Raw genomic sequence first — 8,196 nt, 5'->3', positions numbered from 1 at the left:
TGGCGACTTATTCATCAGAATTACTTGTAGAAACGCCTTCTTGTTCGTCGTGCACTCGAACATCAAGTGGTGTTTCGTCTTCCAGAGTGGTTACGTGTTGAACCCGATCGATTGAGTCCAAGTGATCCTTCAAGCAAATGCACATCTCCACCGACTCCGAATTCAGTCTTGTTCTTCTCACCGATATTACCCTGCCACTAAGAGAAAAAGCAGATTCCGAAGCTACCGTAGAAGCTTGGGCGGTTAGTAAATCACGGGCCATGGTGACAAGAATCGGAAACTCGGTTTCCTTTACCTTCCACCAAGCCAAAACATCAAAAGTGCCATATTCCTCTTCGGATAAACCGGTAGAGAAATCATATGCACTATACCTTCCTAGTTCGCTTGAAGGGGTGTTACCCCTTTGTTTTTTAGCCGTTACGTTGCGAACGGTGTTCATAAGGCTAATCATGGGGTCTCGTACTCTAGGAGCACTTGAACTTGATGAAGACCCCCCCGGCGTAGGCATGTGTATGTTTGACCCATATTTATTTATATAAAAGTCATACATAAATTTAAAATTCAAGTTAAAATCATTTTGTGCCTCTGTTGAAAAGTTTGGGTCAACTTCATGCATATCTAAGGCTGAAAAAATTTCGTCTATCACACATTCAACCCCCGTAACATTTAACATTGGGTTTAAAGCGGCGGCGCAAGTAAAAATCGGTGGCAATTCAAGAAAGTATTTTTTTAATTTAAACTTCATTGGTAATATGATGTTTGAAAACATTGGACTTTTATTTTCAAATTCTTTAAGATTGTTAACGATTAAAAATAACTCCGAAAGAACCAAGGGACTTGTCGGATAATACGTTCCCGATAGTTTCGTAGTTGATGTTTTAAAAACTTCAAGAAAAGTCGATAAGTCATTGATAATTTCCCATTTCTCATTTGAAAAGGGGATTGCCAAATCATTCTCGGCAAGACTAGAATGAAACATTTGTAAAGTGTCTCTTTGTTTCAAAGCACTTTGAAACATTATGCAAGTGGAATTCCATCGATGAGGTACATCCCAATTAGCTCCCAAAGCTTTTCTTCCCGTATCTTTACAAAATTTTCTATAATCCATTTGTCTTTTTTTACTTTTCTTAAAAACTTCATGTAGCATTACTCTAAAATCGTTTATAACCGATGTAACCTCATCCGAAGCAAGTCCGTCTTGCACGATTAAATTAATGATATGTGCAACACACCTTGAGTGAAAAAATACACAATTGCAAATCGGCGTATATTTTAATTTTAATTTATCAACCGCCGATGTATTATTCGACGCGTTATCAAATGCAATTGAAAATATTTTATTTTCTAGTTTATAAGTTTTTATAACATAATCTAAAATTTCAAACAAATTATCTCCCGTATGTGGATACTCAAAGAGTTCGAAAGCAATGGTGCGTTTCATCATTTCCCACGATGACGGGTCTACCCAATGAGCGGTGACACAAAGATAAGATTCGGGTAGACCATGTGGAGCCGACCAAACATCAGTAGTTAAGTTTATTCCCGTATTTATATTTTCAAAATATGCAATTAGTACCTCTTTGGCCTTCTTCCACAATTTTAAACAATAACGTTTAAGAGTATGACGACTTACGTGAGTGTATTGTGGTTGAAGCGTATCTCGAATCATGGCGGTTAAGCGAGGGTTGTCGAAGTGGCTAAACGGCAAAGCTTCTTGAATCACAAACTTCGCCATACGATCTTGAACTCGATCAATTTGGTATGTAAATATTCCGCCTTCACTATCCATTTGCGTTTGTTGCGACTCGACGTTCTGTTTCAACGCCCTGCAATACGGTCTTTCGATGTGTTTCTTCAAATTTGAATTCGAAAGTGGGTTTAAATAAATCCCACAAAACTTGCACCGAGCCTTCAATGAATGGTCACTCAATTCAACCAAATCCCAATTGCACCAAATCTCTTGATTACGATTATGAGGTACAATACGAACGAAACTTGGTCCGGCGGTGGAACCTTGACCAACCGATGATTGTGAGGCAGCCATAACAACAAATATGAATATAGAAGAAGAGAAAACAAGAGATTAGAGAACTCAGAACGTTGTAATAGCGTTTTTTTTGTATTTTTTTGCGTTCGGGTTTGCGTTTTGAGTGTTGTGATGAACCCATTACACCAAATACCTATTTATACCAGTAGTGGGGTGTTTGGGGAGCCAAAAAAACGGCCATTTTTGACCCCAACGGTCAAAAAACGGCCATAAAACCGTTTCCCAACGGCTAGAACCACTCCAACGGCTATAACCGGTTCCGAACCGGTTCCGGTCGAACCGGTTCCAGAACCGGTTCCGGTTCGGTTTCGGTTCCTACCCGGTCCACCTCCAAACATGTCAAACCGGTTCCGGATCGTCGGGTTGAAACGGAACCGAACCGGTTCCTACGAAAAACGGGTAGGAACCGGTTCGGTTCAACCGAACCGGTTCCAGGAACCGGTTTTGTTGTCCACCTCTAACTACAGATATCCTTATTTCACTGTCACAATTTTTGTAGGGTAAGAGTATGTTATCATCTAGTCATCTTAAAACTCGTTGCATATATTCATATTAAGTGGTTAACTAACCATATATATGATACTAGAACATCACTTCTTTATTCTTTCAAATTAAGAAAAATCTAATATGCATGGAATACTATATTTTTGGTCATCTTAATTACTTTCAGTAAATGAAAAAAAGAAACATTAAAATGATTATATTTCCCTTCGATGTAAATATTATGTAGTAACACCAAATGTACGTACCTACAAAGAAATTTGAGAAGGGAGAAATAAGTACAAAAAAATCGGTTCATCTAGATTCATTATTGACCAATGTAAAATCAAGAAATCATAGCACATAAACCCATAGTGATTTGGAGCATCAAGATGGATCCAACGGAGTAATATCTTGACACGTATACACCTTCAACACACAGCAGTCGACATTGTTTGGCATGTGTATTCTTACGAGGAAACATGGATAGATTATTATAATCTCATAATGTCTTTACGCATGAGATCAAATATTCAAATCACTCTTTGATTTTTAATTCAGTTTAATTAACTATAAATTAAAAGGGAATGTTGGATGTAGATTGTAGACTAGATTTATTGAAGTCATTTGGGGACTTGAAGCCTATCGAAAATTTTATTTTATTATTATCCACAAAGCAAAACTCTTATTGGCTTCTTCAAATCCGGCCACATTGCCTTTGGTCTTCACCCGTTCACCACCACCGTCACCGCTGTCTGCTGCCCTTCTAGTTGCATATATAATAACCACCATCATGAAGGTGAATATGGCGGTTTATGTAGGTCGTGCTTGCATTTTCATGGTTTGCATGTTTTGCTTATGACTGGATTTACGTTTTATTGCAGCTTCTTAGTTGGATGCAAAATAAGTTTAGTGGTGGGCAAGGAAAGAACAAAAATGCCGCTTCTTCTGTTCGTAAGTAATCTTTGTTTTTTGGTTAACTTTTGTCGTTTTCGGTTAACGTTAAACGAGTTATGGTCCTATGGACTTATGATCGTCTTAGCTATTGGTTTATCTGAATTACTATTTAAAATTTCCAAATTTATGTTATTTCATGTTTTTAGGCTGTTTTAGTATATAATGTAAGATTTTGCATGCATGTACAAGATGGAGATTTATCCATCATAAACCATAAATTTGAGCATATGGTTATCATCAAATATTCAAATGGTACTATAACTTGGTGAAAAGGGTCTTGTTTTTAATTCATTTTCATATCGTCCTCTATATTATTGATGTATATATGATTCATGGGTACGTCAATGATCTATTGACATGTTGTGTATGCGGCCTAAAAGGCTAAAATACATGGGCGGAGTTATTGATTTTGATTTTTGAAGAATATAGAAATTAGGATCTTAATTTCAAATTGAATGGAACAAGTATGGATCTTGAAAACCCTTCCATTAAGATATAAAAAAAATGCAATCTTGATCGAATTATTTTCTTCAACTTAAAATCAAAATCATGTTTACTTATGTTACATGTGAGATATGATTATGCATCTTATTGGTTTACTTGAAGTACTATTATTTTAAAGAAAGATCATATATATGTTATTTTATGTCTTTGTGTTGCTTCTAGTATACAATACAATAATTTGCATCATTGCATGCACATACACGTACCATGTTGTTTTTAAATTTATGTTTGTCAGCAATTGGTATTATTAAACTTTGGTTCAAAGGGTTGTTCTTGAATTCATTATTCTATCATATCAACGTTAATATTGATATAACTTTGAATAAAAGAGCTTGCTTAAAATTTCAAAGACACGTTTCTTGGTTTAATAACACACAAGTATAGATCTTGTAAATCCATAAAGGATTCATGAAAAAGGACTTCTTGCATTGTTGTCATTCAACTTGAAATCATATTCATGTTAATATATGCATGTTACAGATCACACCAAACAAGAACCTCGGAACGATGAGTTTAGTGATTGGCCACACGGGTTGCTAACAATAGGAACGTTTGGCAACAATGATTTACCAATCAAAAACGAAGATATTCAAGAAACCAGAGTAACGGATCTATCTGAATTCACATCTGAAGAGATTGAAAACCTACAGAAAGAGCTGACAAATCTCCTGTCAAAAAAACAAGAAATTCCTGCTGATCTCCCATTGGATAGATTCCTTAACTGCCCATCAAGCCTAGAAGTTGACCGTAGACTTTCGGTCAAAGTCAACATTGAAGTCAACGATAAAGAAGATATCGACCGAACTGTTAAAGCCATTCTTGGTATATGCAAGGATATTTGCATAGATAACAATAAGAAAGCAATTGGAAAGAAATCGATTTCGCTTCTTTTTAAGAAATTTTTCGTATGTGGCGACGGACTTCCAACAATTCCTAGTATTCGTGATCCACTTCCGGAATCAAGAATGGAAAAGGTGATCGTTTAAATCTTGTTTTATTCTTTTTGTTTAATTAGTTTGGTTTCTTGATTAATGATTACGACTGTGATAAATGTAGCTTTTAAGGGCTATGCTTAAGAACAAGATTAACCCGCAAAATTCTCAAGCATCATCAGCAAGAAAGTTAATTGAGGATAGAAGACTACCTCACAAGAAAGGGAAAGCTGTAGATGATGAAATTGAAATGGACGGGTCAAAATGGGTCAAAACTGATTCTGAATGTGAGTTTTTTTTATGTTTAGAAATTAAAGTATTTTTTTTTTTTGTTTAGACTTATACAAGTCACTGGTAGTTTATATTTACATGATTAAATTTTTAAGATATTTACATGATTAATTCTTTAAGTTAACACAATCGACAAAAAAAAATAATAATAAAATAAAAAAACCCTTCTTATACAACATATGCCGGTACGATTAAAACCCTAAAATTATAAAAAAAAAACACTTCTTATAAAAAAACCCTTCTTATACATGATTATGTCCCTAAAGTTTATGTAAGTGACTTTTTGTTTGTGTTTTTACAAGTTTATAGACTTCATCTTGAATACAAGTCCAGAAACATGTGTGTGAATATAACAAACGTCCATATGATTCTTTGTGAAAAAATTGTATCAATGATTTTTCCATAAATGTGCAGATATCGTTCTAGAGATATGAAATCAAGTTATTATACATTGTAGAGATTTCTTGACAACCCTGATGACAAAAGTTGTATCGTTTTCTTGATGATGTTTGAGACTTTTAAGGTTGAAAAATGCCTTGTTTTTTTTTTCTCAACTTCATTGACAAGAAGGATGGATGACCAAAAGTTGAGATCACTTAAAGCAAAGGCTAGCTTCTTTGTTTGTTTGTTTTTTCATGCTTTTATCCATATTCATGGGTATGAATGCATGTTTTGTTGTACTATATATGAGTAAAACTCACCCATTCATGTTTGTTTTGTTTTTTGGTATTGAACTTCTACTTTTCATTCTTTTTTATCGTACCCCTACTATACTATTTAATTGCTATGTAGGAGAAATACCTAAACTAAAGTTTTGACAATTAAGTTGTTTATAGTTTGTTTGTATAAGTTATATCTCATATCATTTAATTAGGACGTAAATTGAATATCTTCGGGGTTAATAAACATAAGTCATGCAACCCTAAACGTTTATTTCATCCCCTTTTACCTCTCATGTATAATGACATACTCGTATATGACGTATAAATTTATACAATGGGGAGGGTTATCCTAAAAATAAGTAGTTTCCTAAGAAGACTAAGAATAAATTATAGTCATTGGATCATATCAATCAATGGTTAAGATTTAAAATTAACAAAAACCGTCATAGTTTCCTAGAATTACTCTTTCACCATTATAAACGACATAGTTTCCATTCACCATAGGTTTTAATGCCAAATGTCAAAATTTTATTGGTTCTTACCATTTCTAGGAAACAACTTCTTTTTATTTGAACCATTTTCTTTATACAATAAAAGTATCTTATAATTTTTATAAAGGTCAACTTTAATAAAACTAAAACATGGACATCTAACAAGGAGCCAGAGCTCTAAATATACAAAGAAAGGAAAGTGTAAAGAAATACAAAACCAACTGTCAAACCAAATTACAAAAAAATGTTCAAAAAACTGAATTTGCACCACGGTTTGTAGTCTAAACTCGCTTTTTTGCTTATGCTTTTAACCCATAGGAAGTAAGTGGATTTAACGTCCTCAGCCAACTTTGTGATCAAGCAATCCTTCAGTTTGTATATTTTCTCGTTTCTAGCTTTCCGAATCATCTTTAACGTAACCCCCATTATTGCTTGAGTTGCCTCACCCATCTCCTTAAGACAAATTTCGCTTGAAAGGAAAACTTATCGAGTTAAAGCTTCCATACAAGCTAATTAAACCCACTTAAAATTATCAACTACAGTAACGACATTTGATCGTTAGATGGATTGAAGTTGCTGGAATGAGCCCACATATACCACAACGCGTTTTCTACAAACAAAACAATTCACTTTAACAGGAACCCATTTATTCAGCATTCAAAATTTGTATTCGCATGTTCTCCCTTATCAATTTCCCACATAAAAATTTTCACTTATAAGGATTAGACAAGTTATTAGAGTCGTTTCATAACCATATATCATGAGCTCCAACCCCAGTTCCATACCAACCCACCATTTCTCCAAGCCAATCTCTCACGGACTAGTACATCTTTTTTTATTTCTAAGTTCTGATGCGAAGAAGAATGAGAACATATCTTTCAAAGAAGTTCTGCCTGTCCAACTATCTAACCATAACATTGTTTTGTCACCTTTCCCAAATAGAAACTTTAAACGCTCTCTAAAGTTCATATAAAAGTTTGACTTTAAGTGTTTCAATATGTTGATCGATTTTTAAGTTCCCCCAACGATTTCTTTGCTGATATCCAACTCCATAGCCTAACAACATTATGTAAGACCAAAACTGTTTTAACCCATAAAGAAGCTTTATCATTCTTATATCTCGACCACCATTTTGCTAACCAAGTGGTATTTACAACTTTGGCTACCAACACCAAGTGTACCACGCTCTTTAGCACGAACCATCCCTCTCCATGACACACCAATTTATTTGATCTTTTTCGTTTTTACTTCCCCAAATAAACCCCCTTTTACTGTTTAACAATTTCAAGACTTTGCCCGAAGCCAAGTAGAGTGAGAAATAATACGAACCCTGGCTTCCCAAAACTGATTCGGCCAAGGTTAATCTACCTCCAAACATTACCGTGTTAGCTTTCCACTTGAACAGTTTTGTATTGAATTTATCAAGAATAGGCTGCTAGTTCCTTTTCAAGTGCATATTCGTATAATAGGTAGCCCAATGTATAAGAGCATAAATCTACTAGGATTACAGCCACCTCTACCTTGACCGCATAAAGGATACTTTTGTGTAGAGAACAGAGGGTCGGTTTTATCATACCCCATATGTTAGAGGGCTAAATAGAGGTTGTGAATTTTTTTAGTAGGGTTCAGCGTGTCGTATACGGAATCTCTTCGAATCCTAGGTCTCAAAGCTTCGTTTTTAGTAGGATGATTTTGCTATTTAAAAGATGGTTGTTTGTTTGTCTGCCACTTTATTGTGATCGTTTGTAGTAACTAATAATGTTGATTAATATTTTTATTTCTTAATAAAAAAAATAGCTAAAAAAAATAGATTTTGTATATACGAGTCTACG

At 34.6% G+C, this 8,196-nt stretch overlaps 1 pseudogene; it reads left to right on the top strand.

Moving 5' to 3' along the window:
- The first annotated feature begins 4,317 nt into the window (after positions 1–4,317).
- On the top strand, positions 4,318–5,210 carry LOC143533651 (protein DEEPER ROOTING 1 pseudogene; annotated as a pseudogene).
- Positions 5,211–8,196: the final 2,986 nt, after the last annotated feature.

This window comes from Bidens hawaiensis, unplaced genomic scaffold (genome assembly GCF_021521415.1).
Source record: "Bidens hawaiensis isolate Kalapana, Puna unplaced genomic scaffold, B.hawaiensis_p1.1 tig00009828_1, whole genome shotgun sequence".
NCBI classification, from domain to species: domain Eukaryota; kingdom Viridiplantae; phylum Streptophyta; class Magnoliopsida; order Asterales; family Asteraceae; genus Bidens; species Bidens hawaiensis.
The sequence above is the reverse complement of the archived record's forward strand: the minus strand, read 5'-3'. Positions and strand labels throughout refer to the sequence as shown.